Consider the following 17,698-nt stretch of genomic DNA (forward strand, 5'->3'; position numbering starts at 1 on the left):
TGGACATATTGAATATTCAAGGACTCATGCGGGCCACCGCGTCGAATTATTGAGTCGCTCTACTCCCACTCTTCTCTCCTCCCGTCGTTTATTGTTTTTTGAAAAAAAATATGGGTGGCCCTGATCGGCCACCCCAAAAATCTTTTCCAATCCATCCATCCATCCATGATTCGAATCGGGCAGATTCACAGGTTTCAATTCAAAAAACCTTCTTAAAATATCACTAAAAATTTTAAAACCAGTGTTTTTTGAGTTTCCCAAAAAATTAAGGATAGTACATTATGTATTTTCATTATTTTATAAAAATACATGAATATTGAGACATCATTACCTTGTCTAGATGCCTATTAACGGTTCATTCATACTACTGGAAAAAGAGCTTCTAAAATACAAACTAGAATAGAGTATACAACAATCAAAATACAAACTAATACTAAAATGAAAGGTGGTGTCGTTTTTTCCTTTTCATCGCCATGATGCATTTCAGTAAATTCTTTCAACAATTCATTATGTCGATTCATGTACGCTTCAAAATCCTCGGTGCCAATCTGACTATACTCACAACCCCCGCGATTGGAGAACTATTGCTCTTATTGCCCGAAATCCCCTTGTCCAAACATCATCGTAACCTCTTCGTTCTTGCTCATTATTGTTTCTCTTAAAATAGAACACATGCTTGCACATTGCATCTAAGTAAATAAACTTATATGCTTTATGACATTAAAAAAAATTCATCAAAACAATATTGCATAAAGATCCGGAAAAAAACTGTTAATAAAAAATACTACCATATTATCTAATTAAAGAAAAAAGACATAACTTTCGTAAAAAAAGATATGTTATTGATAGAAGGAATATATTGTCTACAATAACATAACTGGCTACATATATATATATATATATATATATATATATATATATATATATATATAGTGCGGTTTGTATAGAGCGTAGGCTCTAAACAATCATATTAGAGCCTACCTTCAAATAGTATCAATAAATGTGGTTTCAATATTTGAAATCTTTGTGATAGCCTTAAAATATATTTCCATATTTATTTATAAAATTTAAAGCTTCAAAAATAGTGTAGATCGATGTATCTATGAAAACTTAAAAATCTTGAAAATTGACGGTCCAAAAATGTGTTACAAAATACACTATTTCCAAAACTTGCAATCCTTTTTTTTCTCTTGTCCATGCATCTTTATGTCGAGATGATCAATTTGACGATATTTGGGCATCAAAATAACCTCTTCTAGTGAAATTTTTAAGATAGGCTCAAATTTGATTGTTTAGAGCCTCGGATCTATATAAACTTTTCCTTTTATATGTATATATATGCTTATTATCTATCCTAAAATGTAGTGTATGATTGCATATTAATGCATCTAAATAAATGAATAAATATATTTTATAACAATTTAAAAATCAGAATAATATTGCATAAAAAATTCAATTAACAAAAAGATAATAAAAAATACTACCATATTATCAGATTAAGTCACTAAAGTAAAACAACATACATGCATAAATTTTAAATTTTATTGCATTAAAAAATTGAAGATAAAATAAAAAATAAAAGTTTTTTTCCATGAAATTGTAAATTCATGAGATAAAATTAAATATAATTACAAAAAAAAAATTGAAAACAAATACTAATTCTCATGTTGTATATATCAAGAGCCTATATTCGTCAAAATCCCTAATTTTATTCAGAAAAATAATTAAAAAATAATTAATTGGAAAAACCCTATAATGTATCAAGAAGTATTTTGACAAAATTGACCACGAATCTTTGTAATAAGACAAATCCAGTTAATGATCGTGTGAAAAACTAGATTTTCTTCAAAATACAAAAAATTTGATACATAATAGTCTAAATCGAGCTCAAAATCATAGGATTGGCAATTTTTTCAAAACCACGAGAAAAAACATAGAAAAAAATCATAACAAAAATAATATAAAAATTGCGAAACAATAAATCAATATCCAGATAGATTTGTGAGATAGATTTGTGAACTGAAGCTATGAGGATCAAAATGCATACCTTAGTTTGATCAAAATTGACTTGATTATCAAACGGGTTGTTCAAGTTGGATCACCGTCAAAATCAAAATTTCGAACAAAATTAACCTTGAATATTTATGCAATCAAACAAATCAACCCAATGATCATGTGACGAACTAGATTTGCTTGAAAACGCACAAAATTTGACATGGTTCTCAGCCCGAGAAAAACTCATAAGACATTGTCACCAAAAATTTCATATATTTTTTTTCAATTATTAGATCATTGTTTTATAACCAATATACAGTCAATTCAATTCAATAACACACTGAAAATATCTTAAGAAAGCTTCAAAATCTCTGAAAAAGGCATCCAAAGAGGACCCCGTGATTTCAAAAGCTGTGAAAAAGCCACGATAAACGGACTTGGCGATTCATTGTAGCGAATTGCCGATCTGGATCGCGTGTAACTACATTTTATAATATGGATCATCTAGATTCCAATATATTGAGGGATCTAGATCTGGATCGTTATCGATGATTCTCAATCTAGATCTCAATATATTGAGGGATCTGGATCGCTGTCGATGATTCTCAATTTGAATCCCAATATATTGAAAGATCTGAATCGCTATCGATAATTCTCAATCTGAATCGAGCAATTCCGATATGAATCAATGAATTTTCAAATCCTAATTGAAACGGTTCAACATAGCCAACACGCAACAAAATAACACAACACTTGCATGATGACAAGTGGCAAAGTACTACAATGAGGAGAGAGACAAAACATCCTTCACTACGAGTAACATACACCGCCACTAAAACTATCTAAAAATTATCTAAAAATTTCTAAAACTACATCCATACCTCTTTTCCCATACTTTTATTTTTTTATTTTCTGAAATACCTTTCATGTATCAACTGCTATACACCCCATACCACTCTGCTTCACCCTATATGAAGAGAAGCATCATGACACTCACAGTGCGGCAATGCTCATAAAGTAATAGAGGGAAGAGAGTATGGGGTGAAACAAGGAGTTATATGATGGGTATTTTGGAAAAGAAAAGTAAAATGTGGAAAAATGTGTATAAATATAGTTTTAGAAAAATTTAGGTTTTTCTCAAATTTCAAGAAAAAAAAAGCAATCTATTTTTTATAATTACCCTATATAAAATATGATAATTGTTTAAAACAAAGATTCAAAATACTAACAAATTAACATTTCATGCACCCAAGCTCTCTAGAACTGCACATTGTACATCTGATATTTAGGGTTGATTGGCATGCATATCTTGACTCGCCGGCGCACTTGGAGGTTGTCAATCGAGTTCTCAATATTCATATCTTCTGAAGAAAGCAACCATGCTAATTCTGGTTAAGTTTTTGTAATCAGATCATGGAACTGATGCATGAATTGCATAACAGATTGGCTCCACATTTTCTTAAGGAGACGATCACAAGGTTTAGAAGATTGCCTCGGCCAAGTTACTCCGCCCCTGACCTAGGAGAGTAATTCAACTGCATTTGGACTAGGCGGAGTTGCGTAAACCCAAACAAATTTTTTTTTTTTAAAAAAATAAAGGGTAAAATAATTACTAAAAAATAGTTTCAAAAAGGAAAAATAAGAAAGTTTATATAAATTATTAGATGGCTAAAAAGATGAAAAAAAATCTACAAAAGATGGAAATGTTTTAGTTAGATCTTGAATATTTCTAAACAAATTTAGACAAAGAGAAAATAAATATGAAAGTTCCCAAATCACTTTAAGAAAACTATCAAAATAATCTAAAAACTTAATTCTAACTAATTTAGTGGCATTTTCTAAAAAAATTGCATCTTTTTTATTTTTATAATTTTTACGTCTTTTATTAGGGTGGAGCAAACTGTCATGGAGCTCGCCCCAACTCTTCCTCAACATATTACTTGGCCGAGCCCGAGTGGACTTGGCCAAGTTTCTAAACTGTGCTTCAAAGGTTCAACCGTGGACCTCACTTGTACAAATAAGGTCGATTCGCCACAAGACCAATGGCCACACAACATCAAGATAAGGATTTATCATAGGACAATAAGATCATTACTTTTGGTTCGTACCGCATGCTATCCGATTTTGCATCTACCATCAATAATGATGACTATGACCTCCTTGTAACAATTTAATATCTAACTAATAAAGGTGGTCGGGACCTCACATATGATCTTGTAATATATTATTTTTTATTTGTTTTATAGTTTAGCTGTATTGTAGAATCAAACAAATGCATATACACCAATAGATTACAAGCACGTGTTCTTTAGAATGCGTCTTTTTAGTGGACACCAGGGTTTTAAAAAACGCCGAGTCGAGCCCGGCTCGACTCTGGAATCGCCACAGAAAACGGGAACCGCTCGTGTTTAGAGAGAACCGAGCAGTTTCAAACAGTAAATCGTACTCCGACACGTGTGACAAGCGGACACGTGCACATGGACACGTGCGACAAGCAAACACGTGCGACAAAATCACGTGTGAGGTTACCCCAATGTTTCCGCGTAAATACCTTAGTTCATATTACATAGGCATTTATATACCAAAGTTGAATACCCATCTTTCGATGTGGGATAATTTCCAAACATCATTAAACGAAAACGGAATGTAAATATATTCTATTAATCAGCAACTTATAATCACATGTGGCGAGACAGCGGGATGTTTATGACCTTTGCTACTTTGCTTGATGTCCTAAGGTTGAATCAACCTTGGGACATCAAGTGAAGTAGCAAAGGTCATAAACATCCCGTTGTCTCGCCGCACGTGTCTGTGTGCACATGTCCTCTTATTGCACGTGTCGGAGTGGTGACGTTAGAACCGCCGGTTGATGACGTCAGAACTGCCGGTTGATGATGTCATCGTACGGTTTACTGTTTAAAACCGCCCGGTTCTCTCTAAACACGGGCGGTTCCCTTTTTATGTGTGGAACCGGCTCCTTCTGTGGCGATTCCCGAATCGAACCAGACGAGTCCTGCTGGACTCGACGTTTTTTAAAACCCTGGTGGATACCATTAATATTTGAAGCTTGGATTTTATCAATTGGGTTTGAAATGGATTGGACATTTAACTTTAATGTACGGAGCATAATATTGCCGCATGGCTTCATATTCAACCTCCCCTAGATTCAAACAAATGAGAATTGGACGTTAGGGCTCCATTCATTATTTTCATGACAATAATTTCATGTTTCTTGTGTATTTGTTCTATAAATAACCTTCCCTTGATTCAGACAAATGAAATTATGTGTGACATCGAAATTCAAATTTAGAAAACAAACATAAGTTAGTTCGAAATAGAAATGGACCACATCAATAATTCATTTTCAAGTTCATATTCTGGAACACCAATATAGGTATACCTGCTTCTTGTGAATGATATGGGGCAGGGGAATGCTTTCAACATTTAATGTGCCAGCCTCATGCATTGTTCTTTATTTGTTTCTCATATGCTTAAAATCCCATTGGAAAAACAAACCATGTGTATTTTTGTAACATATGGACTCTTGAGAGCAAATAAAAGTACAAGGTAGAAAAGCTCAATTTTTTTGTTTAAGCTAAGGAATTTATTTTTAAAATGATGAATTCAATGATGTTTTATAAGTAATTTTCCTAAACAAGTAATAAGTTATTTCCAATCGAATGTCCTCGGTAATAAATGTATATTGCCGTGCAGATGCCTTTGATTCAAACCAGTATTTGATCACTAGGGTGAGCTGTTGAGTCCGAGTATCCCGGATCGGACTCAGGGATCTTAAAAAATTTCAAATATATTTTAAGAAAGAGTAATGATCCTATAGGATCCTCTCCCACCCATGTGTATAGAACCCTAAAGGATCACCATTAAATTTGACAATAAAAATTTATTTGTAATATATATTTTTAATATTTTCTATCATTTTGAAAAAGATTAGAAATTGTTTTGGCCATAAATATTTATTTTTACATTTTCCCTTCGTTTTGAATTATTTCTAAAATACCCCCATTATGTATATTTTTTTAATAATCTATTTTTCACTGCGATGCATTTTGTTCATTTTTACTTAAAACATTTTTTTCCATTTTTGGGACTTTTTGTATTTTTATCTTTTTAACATTTTTTGGCTTGGCTGTATGTGGCCTGAGTTACTCGGCTTGCCCATGGGCCAAGCACCGTTTTGAGCACTGGTTCAAACAAGCAAAATTATACGGGACAAGGACACACGGAGCAGCTACAATGTGCAGTAGGGGTGGTAATGTATCGGGTCAGGTCTGGGTCGACCAGGACTTAGACCCGATCCATACCTAACTTGGATCTAGGGTTTTGGACACGGTCCCAACCCATCAAGACCAAAACTTGGACCCAGACCCAACCCCAGTTCGGGTCTGAGTTTAGAACCTAACAAAAATATTTTGAAAAAATATTCAAAAAGTATATTTCAAATACCATCCCTTAAATTTTCCCTTCACTCACCCTAAGCGCACATAAAGGAGATGAGTTCCATTAGGTAGCCAGCCAATGTACTTTGCCACATCTTATCATGAATCTTGAACCTATGTGTGGCTTTTGATAGAGCAAAATGGCGAAACAGGATTCGTATAACGGACCCCAAATGTTTGGAAACAGGCTGTAATGATGATGATGATACACACACACATCATACTATTGTCATTCCCCAAAATTTACAATAGTGAATTTAAACAAAAGAAACAAAGAGAAAATTTCATCATAACTATGACTTCTTCAAAAATTGGTCCTGTTGTGCCTTCAACTATGGAGACTACAATTACCCTGAAAATTTTTTACCATAGTTTGATGAGTTTGGCTACTCGGTAAGTGATCATCATAGTCCTCAAAAATAATCATAGTCGGAAGATGTAAGCATTTTAAAAAAGGGAGGTCTATTAGAAACAATGCGAGCAAAAAACATTTATGGATAACAATTGCACTTTCAGAAATGCACAATTAAACATAATCCAAATAATTGAAATGCATATAAATATTTTAACAACAATGCATAACTCAAAGGATTTCATAAAATACCCTACTGGCGTCCCAAGTAGGTCACCTATATACCCCACCAGCATCCTGGATGGGTCTAAACAACCCCTGCAGGTCCAAACATATCTCACAGGCGTCCCGAATAAGTCCAAATAGTTCCTATCGGCCTAACCAGATAGGTCCAAATAATCCTTGCAGGTCCAAACATACCTCATCGACGTTCCGATGAGTCCAAATAGTCCCTAGCGGCATAAACGGATAGCTCCAAATAATCCATGCAGGTCCAAATGTACCTCATCGACGTACCGGATGAGTCTAAATAGTCCCTATAGGCGTCCCAGATATGTCCACATATACTTAAATTATCTCATAAACTCTTTAACATCAGTAAGCATCAACATCGTATATTCAAAGTATCATTGAAATCATTAACAGGAATTCACTTGAAGCAATTTAAACAATTACTTTCATTGAAATATTTGTAAGTAACCAATCAAACAATTTGGATAAAAATTGCAGAAAGGTAGCAGATCGAACAGGTATATTTGAAATGGAATCCAACAGGCAGTCGATTATCAATTTAAGAGCTTTTATTGAAATCCAAGGTTAAACAATGGAATGTAATTTCATAATTAATTATTTTACAGGAATAGGTAAAACTTATAGTATCTAAAATTCATAGAAAAACAAAAATACAATTAAATGCAGAAATGCGTAAATCTCACAGTATTGGCAGTATTATAATTAATTGTAGAAATATCAATTTTTCACATAATGATTTTACCAGAAATGACATCACTTACACATATTTAAAAGTCATAATAATAGGCAGAAATTTTATTTTTAATAATTTACAATGTCTAAATCTCTAATAAACAAAAATAATAATTTTAACAGAAAAAAAATGATACCATATGCTCATAAAATTACAGTATAAAAATGGTGAACAGAATATTTTTCAAGATAATGAGATCATTTACCTATAATATTTGAGAGGAAATTTTCGATAAAATTCGGCTAGAGAGAAGGAGTTTACTGCGTTCTTTAATTCACAAAAAGGGCTCAACGTTATTGAGAGGGAAGGGCGTAAGTGAGAGTGTTTTTGCAAAGAAAGAATCCAACTCGTTCTCCTCTTTTTAAACATAAAAAAAATATTATTATAATATATTATTAACCCACCTCATACATAAGGTGTATAGAAGGTGTTACATTAACACTTAAAAGCCCACGTCCCTAAAGAGCGTGGCACAAGAAACAAAAGGTGAAGGTAAAAAGAGTCAAAAAAAAAAAAAATGATGGTCCCTAAAGACCAAATTATTTGTATGGACCATCAAAGGTAAAAGAATTTTTTTTTTTTTTTTTTTTTTTTTTTAAAAAAAAAATTTAGGATTGTTACACATATATAGGCAAATTTAACAAAATATCTTGTATATAGTATGTGTGTGTATATGTATATATAAGTAGTGATTTCATGCAACGATTGTATAGTAATATAAACAACCTTCAAAAACGATATTATGACTATTTGTTTGATCCAAATTTTAAATTATATATTCTTTTCATTCTAATGAACAATCACAAGAAATAAAAATTTGAAAATACAACTTAAAAAGTGTTTTTTTAGCCCAATTAACATAAACCATTCATTTTGATATATATATATATATATATATATATATATATATATATATATATATATATATATATATGGCAATTATTTCATGCAACGGTTGTATCACAGTAAACTTACACACACATTCTCTTCATCCTCATAATAAATCCTACGGAAAAAATAATTCAATTTACACCTTAGATATGGTCAAAATTAGTACCCTCCAACATTGAAAAAAACTATATCTAGGGCATTTTTTCAAATTTACCTTGGATACAAAGTGGTCACAATTCCTTACAATTATTTGATGTGAAATTTGATAGCTTGGATGTGTCATAAAGTTTGAGAATCTTTTGAAGTTTGAGCTTGGTCAATAGAACAATTGCAACTGCCCAATTTCACATCCAATGGTCAAGATTAATGTGACCACCTTGTATCAAAGGTAAATGATCTCATTCTATTCTTTCCCTTATTTTTATTTTCTTTTCATGATATTGTTTGTAGGGAGTGTGTATGAGCTTGTTATTTGTTATCCTATCCAGCCCAAAAATATTGTCCAGAATGGCAGGGTCTGGAGTTTTATTTTCCCAAGTTAACAACATTAATCCCAAAATTTAATAAAAAATAAAAATTGGAAAATGGTTTGATAGGGCTGCATCCCCGTCTAAATAAGTAAAGTCTTACTTCATAATTCATTAAAAATTGCAATTCAAGTGTTGAAAAAACTTTAAATCGATCATCCCTGCTTGAACATTATGGTTGTGCAAAAATTTTATGATTTCAAATTCTAAAAATGGTGTATATTACAATAAATCTTCTAGACCACTCATTTCACCCCAAAAAATAAGTGTTCACAGATCCACAAAATCAATACTATTTTTTAAGTTTCAAATTTTATTATCGATGTTGAAAATTAATTTTAGAGCCATCATGGAGATTTCATATACCAAAAGTGCTTTCCAAATGAGGATTTGAAGTGAGGCTCTTTTTTATATATATAAAGCCTAGGCCCTATAAAAACTTCATCAAAGAAAAAAAAAGAGCACAGCCCTGCATTACTTTGTGTGTGTGTGGGGATTTACCACACACCAAGGGGACCATGAATTGAAAGGGATGGAACATCTGTACTTTAACCTATTAAGGACCACCTTTCGCTACCATGGCGTCATGTTTATGAAATGAATTATTAGGAGTTGGGACCCCCTTTCATCATTTTGGTGACAACACCTTCTTTTAGATTTCTTGTATGTTTTTTTTCAAAAAATTATCTTTTATTTCAAAACTACTATAAGATGAAAACCTTATATAAATTTTTTTCTTGGTTAACTTTACCATGACGAATCAATGGAAAGTTGTATATGCATCATTAAAAGAAAACAGAAATTTTTTTATATAAGGTGTCACTTAAACAATTGAAGTAAGTTGCCCATTATAAATCCTCTCAAAGACATTGTTTTAATATTGAAAAACTCTCCAATTGATCATCTTGACCCTGGTCTGTATAAAATGAAGAAAGTCTTGAAAATTATTATTTTATAATAAATTATCGAGATCATCTAATTTTAAAATTTTTAATTATTTATAGATCCGCTTGATATGTACCTTTTTTTTAAGTTTAAACTTCACAGCTAGGCATGTAAATAGATTTTCAAGAAATTATAAGATTTTTGACCCCCAAACTGCATATCTAAGTAAATTTTAGAGGTAAAGTGGGAGCCTTGTACGAACGTCACCCAGTCACCAATAACAATACAAGCATGTGTTTGAAATAGAAATGTATAGTGGGGCCACAACAGCAACTTTAGGAATAGCATACAAACATGTGTTCGAAATAGAAATGTATAGTGTCCACATCACCCTCTCTCAAAAAAAGGGGTTGAGGTGGTGGTGGTAGCATCTGCGCACCCACTTACTACATTGTGGTTTCCATTTTTACAGGTAACACTTTTCAATTTTAACTTTCTAATTTATTAAATAAAACGACAGAGGTTGTCTTCCCCACTGAATTACCCCAAAAAAAAAAAAAAAAAACCTCTCTCTAAAAGCTTGATGAGAAGGTTTGTGGATTAGAGAATGCTTTCAAGAACTAATGTGCCATATATTGCATTATTAGGAATTTAATTTTGGACATGGTGTTGGTGAGTTAGCTGACTCACCTATTACCGTGTAGTCCCTTGCCTATCTAATATCCATCTCTAAGATGGATGTCAAAAAATGTTACATCCATAAAAAATTAAAATGCATAGTGAAGAAAGGAATTCACAAAATAAAATTTAGATTTTTTGAAAAAGAAAATTTTTAAATTTAGATCGATGTCATGGTTGAGATTATTAAATTCTGAAATTTTTTGATCGAATACTCATCTTTGAGATATATTTTATAAGGAGACTGCACAAAAATAATATGAGTCGGCATACTCACTAAACACTTTTCTTTTAATTTTAATTACCACATAATTGTAGAGGAGTAATTTAATTTTTATTTCATAACTTTGGAATTTTAATAAATAAAGGCATGTGTTACCTTTACGTGATATCAGTGAATTAGAGGACCTCAGTAGGATAGGTCATTTGTCTCAAAATTTTAGGAATCTATTACAAATTATACGATTATTCAAAATCTATTACAAGTTATGGTTTCTTTGTTAGCTGAGTGATTCACAAAAGGAAAAAGTTGATATAAGGTTGCAGCCTTATACTGAGTCGCACAGTCTTTTGGTTCACTACCTTGGGCTATTCTGATCTCATCAAGGGATGATCATACTAACCATCATCAGTTGTGCTCTACACCTAGGTTTTCCAACTCGACTGGCCTAACACATTAACTCAAGTCTGAGTATCGGTAAATGGCATTTGCCTCTCTTGATCCCTCTTGACCATAATCTCTTGGTCCCTACGGACCAGACTCCCACTATAATTCATTGTTCCACTATAATGCATTGTTCCACTCAACAGTAAGTATCAAAAGAGTTTGAAACCATTAGTTCTTTACCACTTTGATTCCTTACAAAGAGCATCTAGAACTAGTTTAGCATCGCTTTGATTCCTTACAATGAGGGGTTTGGTTGTTGTAGACTAATTTGATTCCTTAAATTAGGCGTATGGGCACTAAATAATTCTTGGGGTGTGGTTTCCATAAGGTTGCAACCTTAAACAATCTCTAAATTTTATCATATAACTTTGGTGTAAAATTTTTTAGAATTATCTAATAATCTATTTTCATATCTAATTATAAAATTTTAAGTTTCAAAAATGGTTAAAATCAAGTAGATCTATAAATATATGAAAATCTTGAAAATTGACGGTCTAAATAATATGTTGCAAGATGCACTATTTATGGGATTCAAAATCTGTTATATATATATATATATATATATACACATTACATCTCGATGTCAAGATTATCAATTACAAAGGTGAAAAACATTAAAACAACCTTTTCCGATGGATTTTTGAGGTGCCTATGTAAACATACATTTTAAGATAGCAACCTTATATAAACTTTTTCCTAATTCTTGACCGCTTTTATTTCTTACAATCAAACCACTGATATTTCAAAATAACTTATAAGAAAACAAAAAAGAACAATAGCAAATAAATATAAAATATATGTGATATTTTTGTAATATAAGTCTTGCATTAATTTAAAAAGAGTTTCGGGGGACAAAATACTCAACCCTCAAAAAACATGAAATTAGGGGACATTATTTTAAAGTAAGTTTTTGTAGAAACGTGCGTTTTTAGGGACAAAAATAATTAGATCCACATTTGAGAAAGGGCCCAAACCGGTGACCTCTTCAACTACAATCTAATGCTCTACCACTGAGCTATGGAACCCCCATATGTTGAATGGCAATCTCGTTATATTTATCTCATTGCTTAATAAAAGGGTCTTTGCCCATGCTCATGGGCGACTAACGTTGTAAAATATTGGATATAAATGACTCCTTGTTTGAAGTTGAAAGGACTAAAAATCAAGAAGTAATGAAAATCCTTTGTCCCTTGAGCCACGTGAACAACTAATTGGAATAGAAAATGTGTTTTGGGGGATAGGGGTGGCAATGGACCCGGACCCGACTAAGGATCCGAGGGGTAGACCCGATTGGGGTTTTGGTATAGGTCCAAAAATTGGACCCGGCAGGTCATATCATGTCGAATGAACCCGACCCGTTGCCACCCCTAATTGTGGGTCAGTAGACTGACCAGCCCGTTGACTCACAAATATCCATATTAAACATGAACCTCCACAACTGAATATTCCTAAATCTAATGGTTTTAAAAAGAAAATGTTTTAAAATTTTGTTTCATTTTATTTTATTTTTTATGTTCATGATCATTATAGTGTAGATCATGAATATCTACAAATTTGGATCCAAGATCTATATTAAAAATGGTTGTTAAAGGGAGCCTGGTGCAAGAATAGTATGACTCAGGGGACTCATAAAAATCGGGTCCATTGGAACATAAAAAGGTTATATTAAAAACAAGACCTTGAGGAGGATTGCAACCCTTAACATGTATGTTTAAAAAAAATTAAAATGTATTTTTGTCTCAGATTTATAGATTTGTAACTAGATATGGCCCTTGATAAAGCAAAATGACGGACTAGGATTCGTTTAACGGACCCCAAATAGTTAGAAAGAAGCTATGATGATAACGATTTATAGATTTGGAACTCCAAAAACAATGTAAATCTACTAGTTCTTGAAAATTTAAAATGAACCATCTTAAAAATGTGTACAACATAGATTAAGGCTCAATTTTTTTTTTTTATGTATTTATGATCGTGGTGGTCTAAATAGTACACCCACAAACTTTTGGATTCAAAATACAATTGGATTTGATGCAGCAATACCCCACCCTTAACAAACGTATACATACCATATATATATATATATATATATATATATATATATATATATATATATATATATATATATATATATATATATATATATATGCAGTTTGTATAGAGCCTATGCTCTAAACAATCAAATTAGAGCCCACTTTCAATTAGTATCGAGAAATATTATTTGAATTTATGAAATCTTTCTGATAGTCTTAAAATATATTTTTGTTTTAAATTATAAAATTTAAAGCTTCAAAAAACAGTGTCGATCAAGCATATCTATAAAAACTTGAAAATCTTGAAAATTGACGGTCCAAAAATGCGTTACAAGATGTACAATTTCCAAAACTAAAAATCCATTTTTGTTTCATGTCTATGCATCTTAATATTGAGATGATAAATTTGATTATATTTGGGCATCAAAACAACCTCTTCTAGTGAAAATTTTGAGGTGGGCTCTAATTTGATTGTTTAGAGCCTCGACTCTACATAAACTTTTCTATATATGTGTGTGTGGAATAGATCCTGTCAGCCCACAGGATAACAGCTACAATGTCAGCCAACAGTCCATATGGAATCTGGGCCCAATCCAATGGTCACGACCTCATTTCGTATTCGAATTTTCATATATTTTTTCTACAAATCCAAATTGCTTGAAATTTTGAAGGTCTATTCTTTAAAAATAGGAGAATCTAATAAAAATATTTTTAAAAAAAATTAAAAATTAAATTAACTAAAATACCCCCAAAACTTGAACTAATGTATAATAACTAGACTAATGTATATAGATTGTGAGTTTGATACAATCAGCAGCAGCAGTGATAGTAGCAGCAATAGTTTGGTAATTCACATTCAATTTGCTCCAATTTTATGCAAGAATGTTTCAAATGCAAGATAGAATGGCTTTATGTTTGCCTCAAGAGCCATTCTTCCAAGTTTGAAGCTTGAGCCTCCGTACAAATGAAGGGGACTCACCATGCACCAAAGGCCAGAGGATTGAGCATCTTAGCTGCAATAATTCTAATGGATACCTTTCAGCATGGCTTCAAATCATCACATGAGCATTGGGGCCTCAAGCTTTGTTTTAAGGGTGGCAGGCTTTTGCCATTTGTTTTGTAATTTTGCAGGGTAGCTTGGATTCAAAAAAGCTATCCAACAAAATGTTCAAACTTTGTCATTGAGGTCCGCATCAATAATGGTTCTAGCATGGTGTAGAATACCTCCATAATCCAAAAAGGGTGTGGTTTGTATAAGGCCGAGGCCCTAAACGATCAAAGTAGGGCGCACTTTCAAATAGCTTCGAAATATGTTGTTTAAGCATAAAAAATCTTTTTGATGCCCTGAATATTTGTATTCATCTCTAATAATAAAATTAAAGTTTCAAAAATGGTGCAGATCAAAATAGGTATTATGATTCGCTCATTAGAAATACGTTATGTTTGTAAAAGTAGATAAGTAGTGCAATATGTTATGCTTGTAAATTGTATTATGTTGTGCAATCTGCTCAACTGGTGCTTTGAGTTTAGGCGTCTCTAGAGATACCCAAAGAAAAGTAATAGTAACAATTTTGAATTTTACGAACATGTAAGAAAAATCTATGAAAAACTTACATTAAATCAGAACAAATGAAACTCAAAAAACTAAAATATAGATAAGTTGATATTATACTTATAAAATTATGAATAGTTGATTAATATTCAAAATTAACATTTAATTAATAGGAACATGTGTTCTGTACGTGATTTGATAGAAGTAACTAAAAGATTTTTGTTAAAATTTAATTTTTCTAGTAGTATTTTTAAGTAAACTATTGCTTAGAGCATCAAACTCAAACTTAAACCATTACGATTTAACTGGAATTAGGAGTATGCCTTAAAACTTAGAAGATTGACTCCAGTTAAGAGGAGATTCTACCCAAATTTTATTACAATGAGTCAGAAAAACCAACAAAAAATTAGGTGTATAAATATGTATTTGTTGGAGAAGGGTTAATTACATTATAAACGAAGTACATTAGTTCAACTTCTTGTTTCCTCAAATGAAGATATTTCAGATTGCAAATTGACAAAATTAAAAGACTATAATAATATGGCAAAAATTCATTTTCTTCAAGAAATAGAGCTTTTATAAGTTATTTTGAAAATTACGAATTCCATAAGTTATTTACAATATTATGGTATTTTCAAAAAATTAACATGTTAAGCAGAGTTGTGTTTATTGGGCTTGAAATGCAAGTTTCAACGATGTTAATCGAGATGCAATATTCACCCTGCATCACCAGCAAAAGACTATAATCTAGGAAACTGACCCATTAAGCACGAACCAGCCTGCTCCTCAACCGTCCACTATGTGGAAAGAATGGTTGACTCTGATTCTTAAGGTCAAAGTCCATCAAGGGTGCACTCAACTTGATAAGGAGAGTGATGAAAAACTTTTTAAAAACCAATGAAGGGACCTCAATCTTCATGTTTTCACATAATATAAACTTGTTTTCACAATTACTACTAATAATAATCAACGTACATCTAAATTATCCAAATAAATTCATCTTCAAGATACGAAAAACAAAGTGTTATCTACCTAAAAAAGGAACATAAGATTGAAGCATTATCTTGCATGTATAAATGCACAAGTGTTAAAAAATCTAAAGTGCCAAAGTTGTCTATTTTCATAAAGGAAGTAAATTTGATAAATAAAAAACCTTCTCTCCGTGAAAAATAAAATTCAAGGCCCATTTATATAGAGACACCTTCACCCCATGTGGTGTTCATTGCACTAATCAGATGAAGAGTTGTGACTCTTCAATTCTCAATTTTAACTATAAAAAATAGTTAATTAGTTGCAAATGACACAATTGGATACCCAACATGCACATGTTTCTGAGGTGCCTATCTGGGTTCTATGAAACCAAATTAATGGGTTGCATTCCCACTGCTGGAAGCCAGCCCGACCCGTACATGGCCACCTCTTGCTCCAATTCGCCATTCTGCCTTTCACACATGCTCAAGGGTTGCTATACTCTTTATAGGCCTTTTTTCTCTTAGTTCTTAGAAAACACTGAAAAATGGCGTTGCCATATTTAGGTATAACTTTCCTTTTTGCATTCTTGTGGCACACGAAACCTCTCTGCAAATAAAACAAAACACATTTTCTAAAATTGAAAATACATATTATTTTGAAACAATTCCATTACAAAAATACAACAATGGCTACATGCAGTTTATCAATGCCATACTTGCCTAGGAATGGGCAAGAAGCTATCCCAATCAAAATTATTCAATTGTAGGTCCAACCGAAAAAATATAAAAAGAAAAGTTTAAAATATAAAATATATTACGAAAATTTTTTCCTAATATTGTTTAGCTTATAAATAGTCAAAACTGGTCAGTCTGATTAGTCAATATTAATTAAATATTAAATTTATCTTATATTCAACCAAATTTTATTTTTGCATGAGATCCTATTGGCCAAAGCATTAATCAACAGTTCAACTAATTTGGTCCAATCTTGATAACTATGTAACATGAAAATAAGAGCTTTGTGTAAAGCATCAATAGATGATTGGATAAGGGTGGCAACAGGCTGGGTTTGGGCTAGGCCAGCCTTGGCCCATGTCCCTATAGGGCTTGCCCGGGCCCGCTCCGGCCCTACAGGGCTAGGACCGGGTAGGAGCCGGGCTAAGAGGAAATGAAGAAAAATAAATGGAAAAAAAGAAAATAAAAGAGGGCAGGGCCGATCCGAATCAGGTTGACACTGGCCCTAACCGGCCCTTGGGCCATAGTTTGTGGGTCAAACCCTACTTTTTAAAGACCAGGCCAACCAGGCCGGACTTCGCCACCCGGCCCATTACCAGCCCTATATTGGACCTGGTTTCTATGTGTGCAAGTCTGCATGCCTATGTAAAACCTACACCATCCAACAGTGAAGAATGCAGCGCCACAGTGTAATCTACACCACCCAACTAAGTTAGATGCAATAGGTTACATGCGGCCCAACCCGCATGAAACAATTATACCCGGATGAGATAATTTATCACGTGATCCATGACCACATAGGGTGGTAAACACGCCTTAGCAGCCGGAGAACCAAATAAAATGAAGAAGAGTCATCTTAGAAAAGTTGAGACTTTATCTTTTCGGATGGGGCTACAAAATTTGAAACTTTATCCTTGGGATGGAGATTTGGTGTGTAACACATGTTCAAATGTGATCTCTTTCAAGAAAA

This window comes from Amborella trichopoda, chromosome 11 (assembly GCF_054954075.1).
Source record: "Amborella trichopoda isolate Santa Cruz 75 chromosome 11, AtrichopodaSantaCruz75HAP2 v2.0, whole genome shotgun sequence".
Taxonomy (NCBI): Eukaryota; Viridiplantae; Streptophyta; class Magnoliopsida; order Amborellales; family Amborellaceae; genus Amborella; species Amborella trichopoda.